We start from the raw sequence: 25315 nt of genomic DNA on the forward strand, positions 1-25315 counted from the left end.
ATGATTTCTTCATTCAAAGTATTTCAGGGTTTTTCAAGATTGCCTGGTGGTAAGTTGCAGTCAGTGTTTTTTTTCTTAGCACATTTTATTTTAAGACATGAAAAAACTGGATGTAACTATAATGACAGATGACACAGTCTCCTGCACGAATACAGTAATTCCTCTTTGTTTAACATGCCATCAATACACATTTTTACCAGAGTAGTCACATCATCTATAGTCAATTCCAACTGTGCCATAAATCTCCATAAGGGCACAGCTTTTGTAGCAGTGATTTACTGGTTGCTATGGCAACTCTTGTCTTAATCAGAGGGTTAATCAGTGTTGTGCTATCTGTGCTCTCTCTGGTGTAGAAAAAAAGTGAAACTGTGACTGTTTTATGAAAGCTGTAATACCCTTGGCAGCATTTACTATCATTGTGGATAACTGATGAAGCCCATGGAAGCTGTCTGCACTTCAAACCTATTGATCGCTCTCTTGAGGACGTTATGATGCAAGTTACCGTAGAGATTTGATATGAATTAGAGCAGACAAAAAAAAAAAAATGAGATGACATTTCATTCAGCAAAACAGACATTTACTGGAGACATGGCAAAACTATTTTTTGCTATGATACATTAAAGATGCAATAGCCACTAAAAACTCCAACACCTTGGTGAAAAACATGAATTCAAACTTTTTCACAGATCATCGACACCAAAGACAGGTTAATTGTTCTTATATTTGAAACTTTGACAAAACTCAGAGTGCTTTAATACAGCTTTAAAAAAAAGTGCATAATAGGCAAACAGAATATTAAATTTCCCATGATTCATGAAAAGACTATTCGTAATGCACCTGTTTCCCACTGATTTCAGAAACACTACTCCTAAAATGCAGTCTGCCGACCTCCACGCTGCAGAAAGCCTGCAGGTTTACTGGGTTATTGATGGTCTTAAATGTCCTGCTGTGAGGCTCTTCTCTGCAAACAGATGCTGCGGTAACCGCTAACTGGCCGCTTAGATGAACATTTGTGCTAGGCAGCCTCTGAAGCACCGCGCTGATATCATAACACCACCTGTTCTCTTCAGATCCAAAAGAAGCAGAGTGAGTGTGCCTGTCATACCCTCTCTCACCTCTCTGACTCACACTTGCCTCGCTGCGCTTTAATCTCTAATGTTCTTCTCTCTGTCTTCATTTGGTTGACACTCTCTTTGACAGTGGAATGAGAAAACAAACAGGGAGTGAACAAGTCGCAGGGGAGATAATGGCCTTACATTTGTTAAATTAAAGTTTTCAAAAAGTGATGACATGTCATGTCTCCTCTAGAGGAGGCAAACGACAATTTGTTGGCAGACTCCTACATGATCGTCAGAAAAAGAGCCAACATCCCAATACCAAAAAACCTTGCCCAAGGACACTTCAGACCGGAGAATCAAACCAGTAACCATCTGATAATAAGACGCTGGCTCTACCCCTGAGCCACAGCCGCCCACACAGCCTATAGGACACAGAAAGCGAAGCAAAACATCTAAATGTTTCAAAGAAGCAACTAAGCTAAATTTTGCTGTGAGACTTAAATACCATACTCAGTAAAAGCTCTCATCCAATCACTTCCTTTCACTGTAACTCTCTCTTACTCTCTGTGTCTTTGCCTCTCTGATGGATCTCTGACATATAGTCTGCTAGGAGCAGACACACCAATCTTCTCTGCCAGTGACGCAAGAATCTGCCTAAGATTTCTGGCTAGCTGCAGCCGCAGCCACAATGCAAAGCCCTGCAGGGCAGTGTTATCACAGTACTGGAATTTCAAATTGGGATGCAATACAATGACATTCAATACCATGACTGACAGCACAGGAAAACCTGACCAATTGAGGGCCTGATATTTTAGATTTTTATTAAAAGATAAATACAACAAGGCTTCTGCTCTGTATGTTAAGAACTACAGCAAGTTAAATTCACTTCTGGAGGAGGTTTGGGCTATGTGGGCACTGCAGCAGAGCAAGTGTCAACTCGCTGTTGAAGAGGAGAACAAAAAACACACAGCCACTGGTGTATCAATACTGCAAAATCAATAAGTATCAATATTTTGATATTTTTGACAGCACAAGCAGTTGCCTCCAACCTGCACCGACGAAACCCTGCACAGCAAAGACTGCATTATTCAACATCTGAACCACAACTCTTCCCAGCTGGGCTCATCCACAACCGATTGGAAATACCAGCCAACAAAGCAGCACATAGACAGGTAACTGGGAATACCTAGACAGCATACAGTAACACAGCTAAACACGTTAATTCATATCATTGTATACGTACTGATTTAACTCAAGAAACTGAGATTTTTTTTCGCTGTGATGTCTTTTGGGCAGCCACACTGCTAATTTGATGTCAGTTATGTTTTCACAGAGATCCTGTGTCTCTCATGCAAACCATCCTTTTCAGAAGCCTGGCTTTGTTATCCTTCAGACATCCTTTCTATTGGTCTTAAACACACTCACACACAGACAGGAATCTCAGGGCTTCTGCTTCACATACCTACTTTTCCTATCACATGTGTTCATGAGAATGCATGCGGAATGAACAGAGGCAGAACAAAGAAACCTAAACTCACATGCTCGCCTTCTTACACACACACACACACACACACACACACACACACACACACACACACACTATATTGTTTTTTTTTTAATTAGGAACATTAAGACTAAAAATGTGTTTTAGTCTATTTATAGTTTCAATAAATGCTTTGTAATATACATGCTGGTCTGTTTAATGTTGCATAGGGACTATTCAGAACTCCAACTCCTTCACAATTACTGGCTATTTATTTGTTAATTGTAGTTATAGTTATTCATTTATTTCTCAATCACAATTCCAGCTAGAGGGTTTGGTAGGTTTGCTGAAACTAAATCAATTGGCTGTCAATTGTAACTTCTTTAAGGTTATAGCCTGAGGGGAATTTATTGCAAGTTAAATTGTACTTTTTAATAGAAATAATGATTGTTTCAATTGAGACCGACAGAAATCCAATTGAGAGTTCGTGAAGATGATGAAACTTCTGTCTCACTCGTACATTAGGGCCTAGATACAATTCAGCTGTAGATATGCTGAAGTGCACAAGTTATTCTTCTTCTGGTGTTTTATGGCATTTACTAAACAGCTCTGATTAGCAAATACCCCACTCCCCCACCCCAAATAAAACAAGACAGATTATGATCAGACCGATAAAGACATACCTATGTGGTAAATGAGAGCGTAAATCAATTAAAGACAATTAAAGTGTGAAAGGAGCCACAGTATTTTTGTGTGGAGGGAGTTGTTGGAGCTGCCACATGAGAACACAGACAGTATACATACTTCTACAACACACCTCATAATTTTGCACATATGGCCATGACACGTATACCACATGCACATGTTGTATAAACTTAACAGGAGTAAACATTACATACACATTCATATTGTTTTCATTTATTCCTATTGCAAAAGCTGCAGGTCTGACTATTTTGTTGGTTGATATTTTGTCTTGAGAACATATTATAGGTAGGTGTGTTTACTGTAAAGATCTGCTTTTTAACTTGCTGTGATATCTAAGTACTAATTGTCCAAAAAAATTAATTAAAGCCTGTACTCAATAAGTAGGCCCTGAGTTTCACCGCCCATAAAGTTACCGGAGCAATGATGCTGAGGTTACCGGATGTGGTAAGGTTATATTCCAGTCCTTCTCATTTTGTTTTAATGCTTTGTGGGTTGACTTTTCTGCAATTTACTTGGTGCTGGCAAAAACATAAATGTTTGGTTAAAATTAAAACAGCTGTATAAATATTGCCTTTATTTTGCTCTTCATCACAGTTTATTTGTGAGCAGCAGATACGTAGCTGCTGACAGCATGTGATCCTTTTGTGGTCACTTTAGTTACTAGTTGACGGTGTGAACAATAGCGTAAGATGTTTTGCTGCGTGAAATAGCAAATTTATCTGTAGCGTTGCTGCCCTTTAGCCACATGTTTCTTGTTTTTGTTCTTATTCTGTTATGCCATTTCATTTTGAAAGCTAGTGATTGTCTTGTGATGGTTGTCAGCTTTAGACTGCCTGCATCTATCCAGCCATTAGGAAACAATTGAAAGAGGAAAACATTTGAGTATTTTTTTTTACCACATCAAGTCAAAACAGAAATGTAAAACTGAATTGAAGATTTAACATCTTTCTAAGTGATAATAATGTGCTGTCGAACAGTAAAATACTGTGGAGCGCTGCCTTTCTTTCTGCTCTTCAATCCAAATGCAAAAGATTGTTGTGTTTATTCTACCATGTACTCCAGCATGAAAGGAATATACAAAGTCACACTTCAGAAATTCATGGTTCATAGTCACCAAGTATGAGTTCAAATGTTAAAGTATTGTTACACAGAATATGTTCATTAATTGGGATGGGATAAAATCGATAAAGCAATATACTGTAGTGTAACCGGAAGCAACAGTCCAAAATTGCAGTATTTTCATGAAAAAACATAGGTGCTCTAAATGGATTCCTCTAACAATTTAAGTTACCAGAGTCTCTAAATCATAACTCCTTGTGGTGTAAACGTGTGAGAAAAGTACATTCACACAGATCAAAAAGAATTAAGTGAGCCATAGTTTTATTCTTTCTTTAAACATTTTAACTCGACTCATTTTAAATGATAGCACACATGAACATGGACAATCAAGTTGCAGTCAGTGTGTGTGATAAAGAGGCACAAAGGTAAGACTGCACACTTTTTGATATATTGTTTTATCTTAGTTCAATGCAATGTAATGCAACAAATAAAAGCATATTTCCTGCACTTGGACTTTTTAGGGGTATTCTTCAGATATTTTGATGTATTGTTGATGACTGTCTTGTAATATAATGGCAGAATCCCGATCTCGTGTTAGTGTCATCATCATGGTCATCGTGTCATATTGTGCCGACTGTACTCAGTGACTTACACCTCGTACTAATTACTCAATGCAGACCCAATACTTAATAAGGTAATACATATAAAACATGCAAAATATCAAAATGTTTGCAGTTTTCATTTAAAAGTGCCTGCTGAAACATTATCTTCCTCTGACACTTGCTGTACAGTAGGTCTGTGAATATCTGTGCTTATTTGTGTCTGCGTGGCAGCAGCAGTGACTTGTCAGCGATAGGGCGACAGATGGGAGTGTGTCCATCTGCGTTTTTGTGAATGCACAAATGCAGTGTGTGTGTTTTTGTGTTTGAAGCAGAGCAGTGAAGTGCTAGGTGACCTTTCAGGCTGGTGTAGAGGTGGCATCACTGTGACAGTGTGTCAGAGCGGGCCTCAGCCTTCCTGTAATGGATGAGCACTCTCAAGGTGAACACCTCTCCTTCCTCTCTTTTCTCTTCCCCCTTCATCCCACGTGTCCTCTTTTCCACTGAGACTTGCTGCGTGTGGCCCATCTCCTTTGGTTGTTTTTGACCCAGAGAGTGTGTGTGTGTGTGTGTGTGTGTGTGTGTGTGTGTGTGTGTGTGTGTGTGTGTGTGTGTGTGTGTGCGTGTGTGTGTGTGTGTGTGTTTGAGTGATGATTTCCTGTTTTTGCTGTTGTCTTTTGTATTTTTAAAACGTAGAGTTGCTGCCTGCTCCACATATAGAGAGCAAGAGCCTTTTTCATCTCACAAATGTATTACAATATCATCCAGTAATTTTCAAAATTAACACAAAAATGTCTTCATCTGAAAATAAAAAAAAATAAAACTCACTCTTGGATCCATTATGCCACTGCTTCATTATGAGTTCCACTCAACTACTTTCCATCCTGTTACATCCCATAGAGCTTATTCTATCAATTGAATTTCTGTAGTGTTCCAACAGTCTCGCTGACACTGCCCTTTCAAAAAGGGGATATATGATAATGATGTTGAAAAGGCACACACTAATCCCTCAGAGAGCGAAGGTGGGGATGGGGGTTTTGAGGGGGTGTACAATCTGTTCGTGTTATTGATCTAAGCTGAGAGGACACGCATGGCAGGTCACAGCAACATACTTGCATGATATTGATGGGTGGCCAAGCAGCCGGCCACCCACATCTCTGAGAAATGGACCCTGCTGTTCGTCCTTCAGACCAAGCGGACTGTGGGAGACTGTATTATTAAGTGGCGGTGGGCAGTTTGGATAAAAGGTGAAATGACCAACTGCAATTTCAGAAGTAACCTCACAGACCAAAGAGGGTCTGACATGATGAATCATAGCACAGTTGTAACATCCACAAAAATAATCAAAATATCATTTTTTTTTACGTTGTCGTGCAGCCCTAATCTAGTGTGACTGAATAGAGAGTGGATTTGTTTCTTCAAAGGTTTACATGCACACAACTACCTCAGTCAAATCCATTGCAAAAATATGTATCGTAGTATCGTGGGTGAAAACCTTACGTACATTAAAAGCCAAAACCACTTGGAGTAATAATTTGCCTATGATATGTATTCTGACATAACACAGCAGATAGTGAGCTGTTACAAAAGTCTTTACATGTTTTACATTACGAAAACTCTGATCTGATTTTACTTTCTTGGCCAAATCATTACATGGACAGTCATTGGTAGTGTCTATAATGTGACCCCCTGGAAATAAAATGTTACTAATTACAAATGTATAACGAAGCAGACGCAGAACTCATTATTCTTCTGATAGTAGTATCCAAGCTGCTGTAAAAGTCTCCTTAGGATGTAATTGAGGATTGTTTGTGCCAATTCAGAGCCAACTGGGGAAACTCCAACATTCAAATGACCAGGGCTATAGCTTCATAACTCAGTACGACTGGGACTGACTTACGTGTTTATTGGCCTGGCCAAAAGATGTATATACCTCTCTGCATGGAACATATTGGAGGTCCCAGAGTTACTTTGCGGAAATGCTGAATTTTATGATAAACTGAAAAAAAAAAAAAAAAGTATTGCTGGGTTTCCACCAGTGTATTACAAGGCCAAAGCATCAGGGAATTTGGAAAACATTATATTGTAGATGTTTATTAAACTAAAATGTGTTACAGTAGTGAATAACACAGAGCATAGGCTGTGTGTGTGTGTGTGTGTGTGATGTCAACAAAAAAAAAAGAAAAAGGGAGTGCACGTGTGTGACGGTCAGTATGAAGTTTGTAGTGATGTTATGGTTGTGAATGCAGCTTTGCAGTGTGCGAACATTTTAGCCCCTTTGTTGGTTAAAAGATGCTAAAAACACCTCAAGACCCGAACCAAGTTCACGTGCCCCAAGAGGTAGCAACAGATTGGACCCAGGCTCCGTTAAGGTGAACGGATGTTAAAGGTGGAACAGCTACCTATTCTAATTCTTATCTATTCTAGCTACACTTCTGAACCAATTTAAATTTTTGTGTCAGTTTCAATTTTCTTGCGTGTGTGTGCACACACACACACAAAGACACACACACAAAAGGATCTCAATAGTAGATGCAGAAAAAGTAACAGTAAGTTAGATCATGACAACAAAACGTCTGCGCCCACCATGCCAATAAATAGGCCGCGGTACATAACATACATACATTAACTATAAAATATTTTCTGCTGCTGAGGTTAGAAAAATGTTTTTCTTTTAAACCATCAAGGGTTTTTGACCGAACCGACCTGGTTAAACTAAAACACAGCGAGCTTCCTCAGACCTGCTGTGAGTACCATCACCACCAGCTTTGTGTCACTTCAGCTCGACAGCTACAACCCATCACTCAAAGGTAATTGAATATGCCGCGGCTATGTCTTAATTGCTCAATATGTTACTGTAAACAAGTGTAACGAGATTAACATTTACACACACTGATATGAGAAATGTGTTGTAAATATGTGCTCCATAGTCACTGAGTTAATTGTCAGATCATTAAATGTTAATGACACGATTAGGGCAACGCTCTAGCTGGTTCAGCACAGCGCACGAGGCCTCGCCCTGAACCAGGAAACAGCAGAGCGATTCAAAGAAGATTGCGTTTGTGACAAACACCATTCCCCACTCATCCATCATGCTTGCCAAACTTAGACATTCATTATAAAGTTTGCCGATGGATGCAGCCCGTTCTGCTCGGCCATTCATTTTTTAGACCCTCTCGCTCTTTCTCTCTCTTCATCCTCTCTTTCCATCTCCATCTTTTTACCTCTCACTCTCCCTCTTTGCTCTCTGTGTGTGTGTAAAGCGCAGTGAGAATGAGTTTCTCTCATTCCTTCTCTCCTACCATGGACTAAAAGATGCTGAGCAGCAGTGTAACAAAGGAGGCGGTGCATTAATTAAATACAGCAATTTGCTTTCCTCTCCTTTTTGTTGTGGGAACAGCGCCGCTAAGATTGATGAGGCACTGTCTGATACACAAGAAGCCCACTACATCTATATCTGAGGCTGATTGTGATGGAGCACCCATTGAATGGCCAGTATGTATTAAGATGTCAACTTTTATATTATAAGCCATGTTGGTCTGTTCATTCATATTTTATTTCATTTATTAATCTTTTTTTTTCCCTATTTTGCATGTAAGCACATTTGTTTGCCAAGCAGCAGTCACACTAATAGTGGCTTTGCAAGCAGTGCTATAGTGAAAGTGATTCTAAACACATTGGAAAAGGGAGAAGAACAAAGAGGTGATGAGCTGGAAGGAGGAGGAATCCGTTAGAAATGTTGGTAAGTGCTTATCTCCAAAATCTAAACTTTCTCTTCTGTCTGTCATCTTTGTTCTTAAAAAACGTCATTAGTTTGGTAAATGTGACACTGCTGCCTTCTGTAAACAGTTACATTATGTACAAATGTGTTGGTAAATGTTAACTCTAAGTCTCGATGATGATGTCAGTGAAACTTTGCAAGATGAAGAACAGTATGCAGTAGGCTGGGAAGGCTGACAGGATTTTGCACAAGAAATAGCATTGTTCAAGTGCTGAAAGCTACCATGTAAAGAAAGGAGCCCTTGAGGGTCATTCAGTATACATACATCATACAGCCCTTTAATGACCATTTAATGAAGGTTTTCATCAGCAATATTCATATCAATTACAGAATATTATGAAATGTTTCTGTTTTGGTGCATGAATCCTCCATGGATTTGGTTAAAGGCTCCATGAAGCGGGTTCACTTTCAAGTCATTTGTCGATGCCCCTGTAGCTGAAAATGGACCCGGGGATAAATTATTAAATACAAAATTATTGATAAGCTCTGACTAGGGCTGGGTGATAAATCCGCAAAATTGATTAATTTGAGTTTGTGGTTTCGGACGATTTTAAAAAAATTCAATCGATTTTCTCTTTAACTTGCTCCGCCGCTCCCCACAGGCTCCTGTAGTTCATAGTGCCCCCACCCCCAATTGACTAAAACAGCACTGTCTTATTAGTAGTTTGGTTTTGTTGTGTCAGACCTCGAACAAACAATGGTCCGCTGCAAAGTTTGTTTAAAGGCTGTTGGAACTAAAGGCAGCTGACTGACACATTTTTTCAGCATCTCAAAACAGATGCATGTATCCAATCGGGACACTAGTTGTTCACTACAAGATGTACAAGACCGCGGCAGCCCACAGACACCCGGTAAAAAGCAGCCAACATTAGCAGAATCATTTAATCATTGTGTCCCGTGTGACAAGAAAGGTTCCTGGTGGACAGCTTTTTACTGATACAGTCACAGTGCATATCGCTAAAGATATTGTGCCTGTATATAGAGTGGAGCCGGAGGTTCATCAACATGCTGAAAATGTTCGTCCCCATGTTTGTGTTACGAAGCCACAACGGGTCCTCTGCAGAGGAAGCAGACCGGCTCGTATTCCTGGACCAATATGAAAACTGATCTGTTTTTAAAATAGCAAGCAATCTGACATGTTAAATTTATGTTTACAAAAGCATTTTATCAAAAAGGGACACATTCTTTTCAAAAGGATGCACTTTTATTTTTTCAAGTGATTTCGAAGCTGCACTGTGTACAATGGCAGGGCAAATTTGTTTAAAATCAAAACATCAAAATAAATGCAATGTTTTTAAAAATTTCTTTGTAATTTGAAGTTTGCTCTTGAGAAGGAAAAAATAATCGATTAAAATCATAAATCGTGTTTGGTGTGAAAAAATCAGAGATTCAGTTTTCAGGCCATACCACCCAGCCCTAGCTCTGACAGTCACTTTTTAATATTTGGGTGTAAATTCCACTGATTAACGTAATCATTGGTTGGTGATGTATTACTTGCTTTTGGTTTGTCCACTCTGGAAAGAATATGTCGGCCATCTGTTCACAAATTTTCTTGTATTCAAGCTCAAGTTCACTACAATCAGTACGTATGTTTCTGAAAACATCGGAGGCAAGAACAGGCAATGCATTAACGAAGTACTGATTCATATTAGTCTCGATTCATATTCATAGTTTCTGTCTCACTGGATATTGAGTCTGTACTCATTGTGTTTGTTGAGGCTGCACTACACATACCATATAATCCGTAAATATGTAATTAGGCACAGTGTAATTAGTAAGAGCGAAAGAAAAGCAACATCTACACGTGTGATTTTCTGTATGACTTAAATAACTCTGAGAAGTAAATGTAGATCACAGTTTAATGAGTATTGTGCTGCCTTGTAATGTAATTTTTTTTTTTACCATCTCCCAACTCTGAAGTAACACGTCAAGTCCAGTGTAGTTAACTCAGATCCTCGCTGAACACCCACCTCTTTCTCAACAGTGATGTGTTCTGCCCCTTTGTTTCTCCACTGTATTTCTCTTCGTTCCCTCTCTCACCTCTGGCCTCCCCTTGGTGCTGCATTCTCTCGCCTCTTCACTCTAATTGATAGGAGCAGACTTAGTTAAGATGTCACCTGAACACATCCACAAGCCTCAGACATGGCGACAGTCCACCATCGACAGCCCACCCTATGCCACACTTGGACTAACCGGTGGTTAAATTGGTGTTGTAAGAGGGTCAGGAGTGCCTGAGGCCCTCAGGGAACATTTGACCCTTTCTGTCACAGACTTGCAAACTCGTACACTCTCCACACTTCAGCTGGTAGAGCCGAAGCCCCATAATCCATTTACTTCCACTGCAGCTCAATTAACGCATACAGCCAGTAGTGCGGGCAATACAGCCTTTCAAATATGCACATAATTACACATATGCACACGCAGCTCAGTTGCAGCATGTATTGTAATTGGTAATTGCTTACCTAGTTCTGACCCAGCTGTCATGATCAATGGGTGTGACTGGGTGATTAGACAAGACAAGCACCCAAAGCCATTGATTAAAGACATCCATTCCATAGGATATAGATTTATGAGCCCGTCCACTGCACAATGAGTCAACCCAATGGGATTTCTTGTGTAAAGGTTACAAAAGGGTAGAGAATCTTCTCCTAAAGGATTTTCATTTCCAACAGGATAGAAGTGACCTTTTCAAGAAACTTTGTCAGAATAGTGAAGGATGCAGTAATTGCAGAGCATGCATCTTTAAAATTCAGAGAATGGACTCCCGTGTTTGGCAGAAGAGTTAGGGTTAAGGGTCAGTCAAGACATACATTTCTTCTTATCGCTTCTTCGCTGATGACAGAGGGCCCTCTTGTGATATTCAGGATAGATTCAGGGAAACTTGTTTGCATTTCCACTGTTCTGACCAGTGGACTAAAGACAACAAAGGTCTAATTACAATGTCAATTTCTATCTTTTTAAGAAAATATACTAATGCATTGAAATCATTCATAGTCATTGTAGAATAAAACCATTTACAGTACTGTGAGGATCTCAGTTCAACATGCACATAGAAAGATCACCTATTTGGAAAAGATGAGTCTTAAGCATTTTCAGGCCTCAAGTAAAGCATTTCAAATAATGTATAGCTGAATTAGGTGAGATCAATAGTCTACAGCTGTTATTGCTGCATGGAGCAAATCAATAGACTGCAACAGAATTGTTTTTGTTGTGTGTTTAGCTGATACTGTAGCTTGAGGTTCATTAAAGTGTGTGTCTATAGCTGTGTGTGTGTGTGTGTGTGTGTGCGCACGCGTGTGCGTGTGTGCGTGCGTGCATACAGTCGTACAGTAGATGGAGCAGACTCAATATGGCCATATGGCTGCAATTTTATTTCTTTGTACAATAGCCGGAGGACACATTCATAAAAAAATTCCAAGGTTGTCTTTTAAGACTAAGCCTGGCCATCCAAGAAATGATTATATTCAGAACTCATTTAAAACATAAAACATGTATGCACATATATGAGACAACTTCCAAAGTTATTCTTTTGTTCACCATATAACTTTGAATATTACTTGACAGCATGTGTGTGAACTGGGGTCGTCACAATGACAACATTTTCCCACTAACTAATTAGATCATGACAACGCCCTTTCCGCTATCGTGAATCAAAAACGCGTCTACAAGAGCAAGATAATGGTAATTCTCGCCATCTGTTGACACTGGATCAGTTTGAAATATGTCAGGGAGTGGTTTCATACACTCAGAGGGAGTAATGGAACAAAGAAAGATGGTTAGTTTCACAAAAGGGTTTATTTCACAAATCTGTCTGGGATTGATACCTGATTGGAAAGGAGCAGGTGCTATCAAAAAGTACTTGAGAGGTGATTGGACGAATCACCTCTCTGTACCTATCAATCATAGATTAACTTCGACTGATCAGATCTGAGGGAGGCTGGTAAGGAGAAAAGTGAATATTATATTTTTCCATGATGAAAATGTTCCAATTACTTCTTCTCAACACAGTCTCAGCTAAGATGAACACCTTACTCTTGCATCTTTGAAAAAGGGGCTGCTCCCACTGCACCACTTTCTCACTTGTGCAACCCTGGAGGACCATACTTTTGAAATAACATAGACGACACAAGAAGCATTAACCTTATTACTGAGGATAGGGAAAATTAAAGGAAACGGAGGGTGAGAAATGTATTATGATCCATTCTATATTTCTTTGGGAAAGGAAAGAGGGGTACTTATTTATCTTATCTGAACAATACTTCTGTGGATAAAAACCAGCCACAAGCCTGGCCTGTTATGCTGTTGTAAACAGAAAAGGCGAGACTTAGCATCTTCCCCCCTGCTGTTCTCACAGTGATCAGCAAAAGTGCATCTCTCGAAACTCGCTGTCAGGCAGAATGGATTGTACTTAATTTCCAATAAGGTGCTTAAGAGCGATCCCTAATCATGCCTTTAATTAGAATCCCTTGGTCATTAAGGGGAGATAATTCAGTGAAAAATAACTCTGCTCTCTATGGGAGGAGCAAAGCGACAGACGGACGAACGGTCTGCTCTGTACACAGGCCAATCCCTCTCCTGTGTCACGGCAGGCCTAACTGTGCAAGTTAAAAAGGCTTCATGCATCACAAGAGATACAACCAAAAATATTTGTTTTATTTGGAGCAAGGAAACTTTCCTGGACTCAGCGTTAACCTTCCTCCAACTGAAGCAGCACAAACTGTAAAACCCATTCTCTTTGTGCCATAGTTCAACCTTCATTTTTCAAGGAAAAATATTTTCCTTGAAATATCTTTTGTGTGTTTTTAGGTCCTACTTCCTAAGGAAACTTGAGAATTTCTTGTAAACTTTTACAGAAGAGCAATAGAAAGCATCCTGACTCAAAACATCTCATGGAAGGCTCTGCAGCTGGTGATTAAAACCATCCAGAATATCATTGGCATCAATCTACCGAGGATCAGTGATATTGGTGAAGTAAGATGTCTGCACAGAGCCCAAAGGATACTAAAAGACAGCACCCACCCCAGCCACAGTCTGTTCACCCTGCTGCCATCTGGCAAAAGATATAGAAGTATCTGCTGCCATACCGCCAGACTGCGGAGCAGCTTCACTCCTCAGACTGTAAGACTCCTCTAATCATCCTCCACACTCACCATGTAACAAAGTTCATTTTTGTCTCTTGTTTCATTTTCTGTGATGTAACTAGAAATTACTAAGTTTCATTTTGCAAACCTCATGCTGTTAACTGACAAATAAATTAAACTTTTAACCTTGTATGAACCCAAAAATGCTTTATTTAGTGCACTATGGTTTAGTGAACACTAAGTTCAGGCACTTTGACATCATGGGAAAACGAAGACTGACTGCAGTGGGAGGTCAGGAAGCACTCAGGCATTTTCCAGCACTCTATTAAAAATCCTTCTTGGCGCAGTGCATTTACTGCTTCCAGTCTATCGGTCTAGAAGAACAATTGGACCAATCCAGTGATGTTCCAGTGTGTGCTCTGTATGTACTATCTCGATCACTTGCGTGTCACTTGTTTTCTCTGTTTTGTTGTAAGTGTTTGTCTTGTTTGTGTGTGCTTGAGATTCAATCTTTGCATGTGTGTGTGTGTGTGTGCGTGTGGATATATAGCGGCGTTTGATTAATAATCTTCTTTCATTACAGTAATCAGGTCTGGGATCGGCAGCGGTGGCAGGATGACTTAGAACTCGGGGCCTCGCCTCATTAACTCTCTGTGTCCAACGAGCGACACCCTCGCGACAAATTGAGATTGCTTCAGCACCCTGACTCAGATTCTTCAGGCTCTTGTGTGGTGAGTCCAGTGAAAGTAAAGATTACATCCCTTCTCCTCTAATCTCCTGTCTCACAATCATACCTGAGATCATTTTCCAAATAACATAACTCCTTTTCCTTTGGCACATTGTCTTCAGTAAAGTGATTTGCAATACTTTTCCCACGACTCTTTATGTATGTGTTAAAGCACGTTGACTGATCCCCTTTTTCTTTCATTTCTAATCCTATTCCACACTGTTAACCCCAAGATGACTTTCCTTTGTCTCTGCTCCTCTATTTATTGCTTTCAATTCATCTTCTCATATATCAGGTACTAAATATATTCTCCTCTTTACTGTAAACGGTCTCCTGCCTCCAATAACAACAGTGTGACAGTAAGTCACTTTGAAAAGCAAGGATGAAAACAAATGCTCTCTGTAAATAAAAAAAGGTTGTAAAGACTCTGCGTAGCTGTAACTGCCTGGAAATCTGGCCTCCACTGGAGTCTGTTTTTGAACTCATTAGGCATCGCTAACTCCCACTTGAACATTTGAAGTGAGATACTTTTCTGAAGCTTGACCCGAGTTTACTTCAAATTCAAGAAGCTGTGGATAAGAAGGAAATAATGAGAGTCTCCATGCATGCACATTATTGTGTACCTCCTGTATGTAAAATATTTGTGGACACGTGATACTGTATGTGTGAGAGTTTTAAATTCACACGTTTTAAGAGTGCCCGAGGCTTAAATAATGACCTGCTGTCATCTCTATGGCCTCTGAATCCCCACACTTAATCAGCCCCCTCCATGTGCAGTCATACAATTTAATTAGCTGCCCACCAATGTTATTAATAAAAGTAATCACAAATGCCCCTATGAGACTCTAATCCCATCCTGCATTTTATTTAGTTTTGGTGAAATCCATAGCTCTAGAATCAAATAAATAAAAAAAATTTTTTAAAAATGATTCTGCTGTAAGCTGCCCAGGTACTGTAAAGCCATAGATAAGCCACAGCATTTTGAAGGCCGGCTCCTTTGCAAATTTATATACAACAATACACAATGAATAAAAAAACTACTTTTGATATAACTTCAGAGTGGAGTCACCATCAAAGCTACCACCCTGGAAGCATTCAGAGTCGACAGAGCAGGGGGCCTCTTAACCATGACAGTTCAATGTTAAGATTCCGGCTCTGCGTTCCTGTGTTAAAGCTAAATAACCTCCATATTTCCCTGTGTGGTTGACACTAATGGGAACCACGCTGCGTCGCACAACTCACCGCCCTGTCTGTGTGCACTCACTGATGCTCAACCTACTGATTAGGTTGGTGACGGAGGTCATCTTTTTCTACGCTGACCACAAGTTGTGAAGCAAAACTTCAATAACCCGCTGGGCTAATGCAATTAGTATCCAACAACCATATAACTCACACGAGCCATGAGTGCTGCCCCAGAGGGAACAAATGCCATTCCAGTCTATGCGTGATAAACAATGAAGTTTCACAAAAGGGGGAATAGGGAAGGAGGAGGGAGAGAGTAATGTTATGATAGAGCCTTGGTGTTATCAAGTCATCGGTGTGCGGCTAGGTGTGAAAGAAAGAAAGGTGAGCAGCGTGCTATCAGCAAGGGGAGAGGATGTTATCCCAGAGGAATTTTGTCAGTTTTGCCTTCGCTATCAGCGCTTTATATCTGATGAACACTCCACAGTGTGCACACTGCCAGAGATATGGTACCAGTAAAAGTGTTTTTTTTCCAGCCACACCAGCATAACAAGCAGATAAAAAGCTCAGAAATGTTACGGTTTTCTTGTTTCAGGAAGAATTATGATTTTTTTTGCTGCATATATCATTCAACAATGGCTTGACCACATCAATGTGTGTGTGTGTGTGTGTGTGTGTGTGTGTGTGTGTGTGTGTGTGTGTGTTTATAATTGGGTATGCAGCAATGAAAATCTATAAAGGAGCAAGACACTGAAAATACTTTGAATGTGCAGGGAATACAAGGCAATTTATTTTGCTTTTACTATGATTATAGTTAACATACAGTATATGTCCATATGTCTATGCTTTTTATTCTCTCATTATTTATTATTTTTGCTCTGTGTATATCATACCCTGTTGGCAAAGTGTTTCTCAGCCCTTGAATTTTAATTTTGAAAAAAAGGTTATGTCTTTTAAAGCCATTAAGGGGCTTGATGTAGTTTTGAGGAGGAAATTTAAACTCAGAATTGTAATATTTACTATACTATTAAGGTAATAATACAAGTCAGAGAGACTTATTTTCTCCATTTATATGAATAAACAAGCTGTTCTCAGTGGAAAATAAGGTCACCAGAACATTGCTTGAAGCTAAAAAGAGGCCACCAAATATAAGTAAAACAGTATGGAATTGTGTTGTCCTTAAAGGTTTGTTTATTCTGTCATGAAACTCATGAGTTTGTTTAGACATAAGAAATCAGTCAATGAAGATCTTTCTCTTCTGATTAAAATTTCTTCTGCCAAAACTACATATTACACCTTTAAATGGGAATACTGTGATTTTGGAAGTTTTTAAATGTTCTTAAAGGTGATGTCTAATGAAACTATTAAATGGGAATCCTAGGATATTTTCTGTGAGCAATACAGGCATAGCATCCTGAAACATTTAACAATGTGGTGACTGTGTATTACACATTTACTATTAGATTGAAAAATCCCAAAGATCCATAATAATCTAAGGAAACAGTGATCCAAAAAATGTTAGCTTCATCACAAAACGTCCAGAAAGTGCGTTGTATCGTTGCTCGCTGCAGTTCGACCTTCGACCTGATCACAATCAGCACCTGATGTAATTAATGAGGTGATTAATTGCTGTATTGATCCATTGATCAATCAAACAGCACTGGGGAAGAAATTGAAATCCTACGCTCTGTGTAATTACTGGGAATATTAGGAGTTTAATTGGATCCTGGGGTTCATTTTGGTGAAAATGTGCCTCTTAATTGTCGGGTGTTAGTGGGAATGTACCACTTATATAAATAACTGGAAATTAAATCCTACACACTATAAATACATTTTAAAGAAAACTAAAATATGAGAAATGATGTAAAAATAACGTTGTAGCTTTGCATCTTGGAGTTTGAACTTATTGACTTTTTCAGTCCATGCCAGCTACAAAAGTTTTGTCAGATTAGTAATGCTCGAGATATTTTACTGTTCAAGTTTCCAAAACAAGAGGCTACACAGACAGGTTTGTTTTGCTTTTCTAGCCTCTCTGACAGTGAATGTATAATGTTATTTTTTCCACCAGACTTCAAGTCTTAGATTGGTTGCATGGGCAGAAAAGAAAGTAAAAGTGAAAGGAAGTATGAGGGATAAAGTGCATGACAGTGAAGACATGATGGAAAACACAGGTAGTATAAAAACAGAGGAAAACAGAAAGGGGGGAGACAGAGAGGTGAAATGAGTTAGTGTTAGTGGCGGCTTGTAGCTGCAGAAGGTGACCCTGAGATACAGGCAGGGCTGTTCATTTAAGCAGGCAGGCAGCAGAGCAGTGACAGGCTGCACCAGAGTAGTCGTGGACCCCTGGAGAGAGGCACTGTAGCAGATGGAATAAGAGAATTTAGATTAAACAATCCCACACTGCACAATGTCACCATGCTGATCCTGTTCTCTTATTAGAGGTGATGTTAGATTCAAGTACCTGAAGGATTTGGTAAGGAAAGAATAGAATTCCTCTGATGTACAGCTTTTTAAAAGAACGTATAGAAAACCCAGGCTTTTTTAAGGGTAACTGTGGCTGTGTTGACATGACAAGGATGGAATCTAATCATTGATTAATCTCTTAATTATTTTACTGATAATCCATATCCATATAAAGTGATAGTTAAAAAGCAGTCAGTGCAATTTCACACAGCCTGAGGGGAAATTTTCAACATGCTTGTTTTTTAACAACTGTCCAATACCCCAAACAAATAATCCAGTAATATTGGAAAATGGTTGGCTTTTTCTGATAACTCACAAATTAATAATCATAACCATTTATATACTTATTTTCTGACGACTTGTTATTTAGTATTATTTAATCAAATAATAATGTTAAGTAAACTGTAAAATATAACATTTAGCTGTGTTTTATTTTGTAGGTATTTTTTTGCGCTGTGTTTAATCCAAATGGAGTATAACAATAGCATAGCTGTCAGTGCTGAAAACAAGGTTTGAAATCTAATCAACTGAATTCGATTGAATCGAGGATTTTAATCAGAATCAGAATTCCCTTATTTGTCCTGCAAAGGAGAAATTTCTGTGTCAGAAAGAATGTATGACACCCTAACAAACACTGGGCACAGTCAGTAAATGTAACAGAAAAGCAACTTCTGTTTAAGAAAATTGCTGTCACAAACTGCAACTGTTTCAAGAAGACTGGGTTTGATATGATGGAAATCTTAAGATGTGTAATTTTCTGGATGAATAAACAACAAGGGTGAAAATGTAATGGAAGTACGAAAATATGGACTTGTATAGCTCTATGTGTTAATGTACAGAGGACGTCTTTAACTCCATAAGTTAATCTTTCTTGTGTTCAATTTGCAGTATATCTTTTATGTTGTAAAGAATAACAAAAGTGTATACCAGATGATAAAATGATTTCTATCTCAATATAAAGTGAATAGTAACTATCAGTTAGATAACACCAGAGTTCAGCCATTTCAGATGTTTGGTAGGGAAGTCATACAAGCCTTACAGTCAGCGATGACCCCATGTGGATCCAATCTGACCATGAAAAATAAGAAAAAAGGGAGACCAGACTCAGTGTGGACAGGGTTGGCCAAACTCATCATTATTGGGTAACTGGACTTCTAATTTTTCCACCTCAGTCTCGTTCTCCATTTCAAGGGCACATTGGCGGCTCAGAGTTTGATTGCAGTGTGGCTGTACCAGTGATGCTCCCTCCATTGTGGTTGGACAGCAGCTGCCTGATGTATTATATCTTCTGATTACCACCCACCACACACACTGATAAGATCCCAGCTGGAAGAGGACAGGGGCGGGAGTGCCAACACTCAGTCTGTCTGTCTTTTATAAGCCAGTATCAGCATGCCTGCGCATATGAGCATGTTTGTCTGGCTACTCAGACATCAGCGTGCCTCAGTGTTATTAGTGAAGATGTCAGCACTTCACATCTGGGGTGTCATGAAAAGCAAAACACTAAGTCACCAATACTCACACGCACACACAGATGTGCTCCTTCACATACAGTGCACATGACATTTGAAACAGTTGCACCTTATACTAAAATAATAGCATTCTTCATTTTGATCTAGAGAATGACTACAGAAATATATTACACTTACGGTGGAGACTTTCTGGTGACTGCTTTTTTTGATGCACAACACTTTGCACAAACATTTTTCCTTTTATGCAAATTAGATACAGAATTTGTTTTTTTTTAATTCAGATTTTTCTTTTTATATATTAGATGTTGTATTATTGTGCTCAGAGAGAGAGAAAGTTGTTTTAGACAAGTGGATTTTTCGTACAACCCTCTATCTAAAATCTTTTTTTCTGTTACTGAAATACCCTGTTCACTAAAGTCAGACTGGACATAGCCATGAATTTCTAAATTTTCACCATAATAAAAAAAATTCAATATTGCGGTAAACATACTTTCCAGTTCCATGTCCACCATGTTGCCAGTTACATTGTAATAACCATTGAATTGTTTACAGTACCAAACCCAATAGAGAGGCACATGACGAAATCTGTCAAATTAGCCTAGCCAGCTACTAGTTAGTAGTAGTAGTAGATAGATAGCTAGTATATCATTCAGTTGTTACAGTCCTTCAGCACGGTTCTCAGTGAGTCAGTTAAATACTCCAGACTCTAAGATTAGCCTACAAAGTAGATTGTTAAGACTTTCAAGATTGATCACAATAAAAAAGGTTCTGATCAGCCATCCCAATGTCTTGGTCGTAGCTCAACAACAACAACACAATGATGATTTAGAAAACAAATATTATTTCACAGAGGTCTAACTATTTCTACTTTAACTTTTGTGTTATATCATCAAATTGAAGGGGTGTCCTTGTGAGTATCTTGAATCTGATATTATGAGCCCAAATTAATAGATTTACCACCATGGTTGCCTAAGTTCACGTTAACATTTTGGCTTTCACAACTGTCAATAAACAGGGAAAATGGTATCAACTGTAACGTGTAATTAACACAAAGGAATGACTGGCAGTGTCACCAGTGTGTTAGCCGCACACTATAAGTAACCAGATGGTGTCATTGTAGTCACACTGTTAGCTGTTGTTGCAACTACCCCGGCTGCTGAGATCATTTTGCTTTATTATCGCCATCGTTGTGCCTTCTCTTCATGACAGACCCGTTTCTCACCAAGACACTCTCTGCAAACTAATTCATTTTCCTGAAACAGAATTTATCTCCCATTACTCTGCACATACAGAGACACAATCATATTGTCTCTTCAGTGAAAAAGGGGGAAAAGGGTTTTTGTTGCCAGGGAATGTCTCATCTTTTTTTTGTTTTTCTTTTTTTCCTATGGCGGCTTCCTGATGATCACTTCTGTATGTAAACTGTCTGAATTTATAATGTGGCAGTGACGGATGCATTAATTTTATTCGCCACTTGTCTGACTCAATATTATGTGTTCATCTGAGAGTGCTGCCTCTTCTTCTCACTGGTTTACAAAACAATTACTGTCTGCAAAATTTCCAATAATGACTGAAAATAGGTGGACAGATGTTTATCTCTCCCTACAGTCTAATGCTGCTATGGAACATGTCTGTGTAATTCTACCTTTTTCCCCGAACGAACATGTGGATATACGATAGCTGCTCTGCCACTGATGATGTACACAAAGCTCCCTGGAAGAGCAGAAACACGCAAACATACATACACACACAAACATTCATGCGCATCAGTGCCAAAGACATTCACTCACAACACAAATGCCACGCAGGTATAGATGGACTTTTTTACATCAACAGCCCACAGCCATTCTTTCCTCATTTTTTCCCCTCTTCTCACTCCATCTTCTCCTTAATCTTTTTTCTGTCTTTCCCCTCATCTCCTCAGCCTCCAGAGGGTTCCTCCTGATTCATTATTTCCTGTCAACATGTGTCTCCCGAGGCCTCCCATGCACTGGAGCACCTTCTCTAACTTCACTTGAGCTGTTAAATGGATACACATTCCCTTTTCCATGACGGCTGAACCCAATGTGTTCACACTTTAACTTTTTAGACAGGTAACAGGTGCTTTTAATTGAATCATCTGGATCTTGCTCTTGACTCAAGGCTCATCCTGAAATGGTTTCAGTTGCATAGCCTTAATGCTGAAGATGTACTGAAGACAGTTTTTATGAACAAAAAGTTTTCCTTTATTTAAGTGGAGCAATTCTCTACAGCAACAGGTTTTAAAATGGTAAATAATACATTCTGAGCACCAGGCCCATTCCTGTAGCTGTTAAATTGTTATAGGACTACATATTTTTGCCCTTCGCAAGGCCCTCCAGCTACTTGGAAGTATATCAGCATGTTGCTACATAAATGGTGGCTTGTGGAATTTGAGCTCATTTCAAATTGCATCACTGTCCTGGAAAAGGTTTATTTAAAGTAGAGAAATATTAGAAGCACAGTTCTGGTGCCAGAGTTACGTAAATAATGGGAAAGCCAAGAATATAAAAAAAAAAAAAAACCTGCAGTGTTGACGAAGCCTATATGAGAGGAACGCCAACATAAGCCACGTCAGTGTTGTTGAAAGCAGGGATCAATTATTGAGTTAAATTTAATACATTTCAATAAAGGAGCAACAAAAGTTGACCCCCCTTCTTAGAATATTCACGTATGATGTGATGAAGTATTTACATTGTTTTTGATGAAATGTATAAATTCATTGTCAATGAATCTCTTGGTTATTTTCTCTATTAATTGATTATTTGTTTGGTCAACAAATGGTTCATAAAAGTCGATCAGTGTTTCCCAAAACCCAAGATTAATGTCTCACCCATCTGTACTTTTCCATACAGTATGTGTATGCACAAGCACACACGTGAACGCACACTCACAAGAACTAACGACTTACTCTGCATCTTGGATTTATAGATTTATAAAGCTAGCAGGATCCATTGATTCTGTCGAGACACCGTCAGCCCATCGTGTATCTGCCATTGGTTGTTATTTGCTGTACAGTATTTGGAGACATGAGGTAAAGAGAGCAAAACAGATCAAATGTGATTTATCCGATGTTGGACAGCCAGCCAGTAAACTACACATGCTGAAGAGGATCGGAGGGGTCACAGAGGGGAAGGTCACAACTGTATAAATACTGAGATGGCAGACACAGACATGATTGGTGTGTGAAGAAGGGGAGATGTGATTGTGAATGTGGGAGATGGTTATTTGTTTTTTAGCTGACCCATACACACCTCCACACAGCTATTTCTGCTGCAGTATATTCCAATGCCTCTATATTCTCGTAATTTAAGAATACAATATTAACTTTTCTGCTGAGCTGAGCGAACATGCTCATACCGTGGCCACAGAGGCTTTCTATCCGCACAGTCACTTGTTACTTTGCACTAAGGTGTTGGTAATGTGGCTTGTGTGAGTTATGGGCAGCTGCAAAGCAATCTGGCACCAGGTTGTTGGGGTCGGACACCTTAATGATCTGACCCAGGACCTTGGACTGTCTTGTTGCTGATGGAGAAAAAAAACAGCAGCAGTTCCAGTATGAACTAGGTCGGTGCAGTATGACAGGTCATCATCACAGTGTGTAGAACAGATAACTGCATTATATACATTTTTGTAAGTAATGCAGTACTTTGACTGCAGATAGAGGATTAATGCAATTAGTCTGAATGTGAGCTTTCTGTCAATCAATTATATCATTAGATTTAATCTGGGTGTATTCAATAATGTATTCATTGAATCAGTGATGAGTATATGATAATTTTCCTCGGGGTTAACTGAAGTGCAAATAGTCTGGAAAGAGGGCATATGGCAAGAATATATAGGCTCTGATTGGGGTTTTTTTGTAGCACACACTTCCATTGAAAAAAAAACAAACGACTAAAAATGGAAGTCAGACCAAATTTGGCAATGAATAAGAAGCCTGCGAGCAAATTTTTTTCTCAAAGGGCTGCCAGTATCTCTTTGCCAACCGCAAACTGCAAACGCTTCGCCAATATAACTTGTCCTGTTTCTCCGTCTAATGGAAATTAACCGTTTTTAATGTGTTACCGGTGTGGATGACAGCAAGTGCTCCACATTACCCTCACATTTTTTAAGTACTGTTTAAAATGTAATATCTTTATATCCTTTGACATCTGCCTTTTAAACTCTTTCTCCCCCTTCCCCCTTTTCTCCCCTCGAGCCTCCCACTGTGTCCTAGCAGTCCTGTGGCTGTGAAGGTCAGCCTGTCTCTCCTCACATATGACCCTGACTGGCTGTGCTGCCTTTGGGGCATGAACCCAAGAACTGCAGGTGTGTGTCTGAATGTGTGTGTTTAATGCGCATACTGAAGACTTACATGCATGTACGTGTGTGTACTGAACAAATGGCCTGAGCTAATTAACAGCATTAACATATTAAACCTGAAAAGAAAAATCTAATGTAAAAATATAATGGCTGATATTTGTTTTTGTAGCATGAACACATTACATAACATCTCAATCTATACTAATTTCTAAATTGCCAGGCTGTGACAATGCATGGAAGGTTTCAGCCTCTATGAACCTTTCTGTCGTGGCAGCAGTTGACACTAAAGATGGAGCATATATCTGGCAATGTATGGACAAATATTTACTACACTAGTAACCTTTTTGGTTCTGGATCTGTTTGTTTTTGTCACACTGTTTGTGCTGAGTGGGACCTTTTTATTAGGGATTGAACAATATGTTGTTTTGAGGGCCGATAGCGATTCCTGAAACAAAACAAAAAAAACTCTGAATGAATAGCTAAAATTGAAAAATCATAATAAAGAGAGACCATCTTGTGATGGGAACACAGCACAAAAATGCGTCCACATACATACAGACACCTGGGAATACCCCTCAGAATCACCTCTGAGTTAGGTCCCTCGACAAAAGATGTCTCTGGGACCATATTTGACCATGATGATGTGTGTGTAAATGTACAATCCAACATATACAAACCGACTCACAAAGTGAAAAAGAAACCATATAACACTGCTGTGGCTGTAGGAAATGTTCTTACATACATAAAAACAGTATGTGTGTATGTATGTATGTATGTATGTATGTATGTATGTATGTATGTATGTATGCAAGAACAAATTGTTAAATGTATTAATTGTTTTCTTTTTTACTAAAAGCAAACTCACTTTCTTTTTTGACTTAACACCAGCAATTATAAAACAGGTCATTTTCTACTCTGTTAAACGAATAGGCCACACTTGTGGTAGCACAGCAAAAGGCATTTGACTTATTATAAAGTAACCTTGTGGGATCTAGATCTAGAGACGGTGTTAACAGTCTACTGCATATCAGCCAACATAGACTCTCTTTAGAGGAAATTGTTGTCCTTGCACAGGAGGTGTAGAATTGCCAGAAGCGACTGAATGGTGTCTTAAATTAAATTAGTCTGGGAGAAGAGAACACATTTGGTTACCATGCTGCTCTGGTCCCTGGAGACCCAATGCCCAATGAAACAAATAGTTCAGTGATATCAAGTGAAGAGACGAACAGAGCCAACAGCAGTCTGGGGGGACAGTCTGGGTATAAGAAAGAAACCCAGCAGCTCCATCTACATCTACAAAACAGCTCCAAGTTGTGTGTTATATAAAAATCAATCAATCTACAGCCACATTTGTATAATGAGAGCTAAAAGTGGAAAAGAAA

General features: G+C 39.1%; 1 protein-coding gene across 9 annotated transcripts in view; it reads right to left on the reverse strand.

The window, feature by feature from the left end:
* Window positions 1-25315, reverse strand: part of LOC119021868 (neurexophilin-4) — a 114658-nt gene that overhangs the window by 76214 nt on the left and 13129 nt on the right. For 3 of the 9 annotated variants that reach the window (XM_037102424.1, XM_037102425.1, XM_037102420.1), the window contains exon 3: window positions 10656-10767. The exons of 2 other annotated variants lie outside the window; for them this stretch is intronic. The gene's annotated coding sequence lies outside the window, so the exon portion shown is untranslated. Of the gene's footprint in view, window positions 1-8936; window positions 9121-10179; window positions 10280-10655; window positions 10768-21261; window positions 21324-25315 lie in introns of those variants that run through there. 4 more of the 9 variants (XR_005075780.1, XR_005075781.1, XR_005075779.1 and 1 more) reach the window with 4 other exon arrangements.

Source organism: Acanthopagrus latus, chromosome 6 (assembly GCF_904848185.1).
Source record: "Acanthopagrus latus isolate v.2019 chromosome 6, fAcaLat1.1, whole genome shotgun sequence".
In the NCBI taxonomy this organism is placed as follows: Eukaryota; Metazoa; Chordata; class Actinopteri; order Spariformes; family Sparidae; genus Acanthopagrus; species Acanthopagrus latus.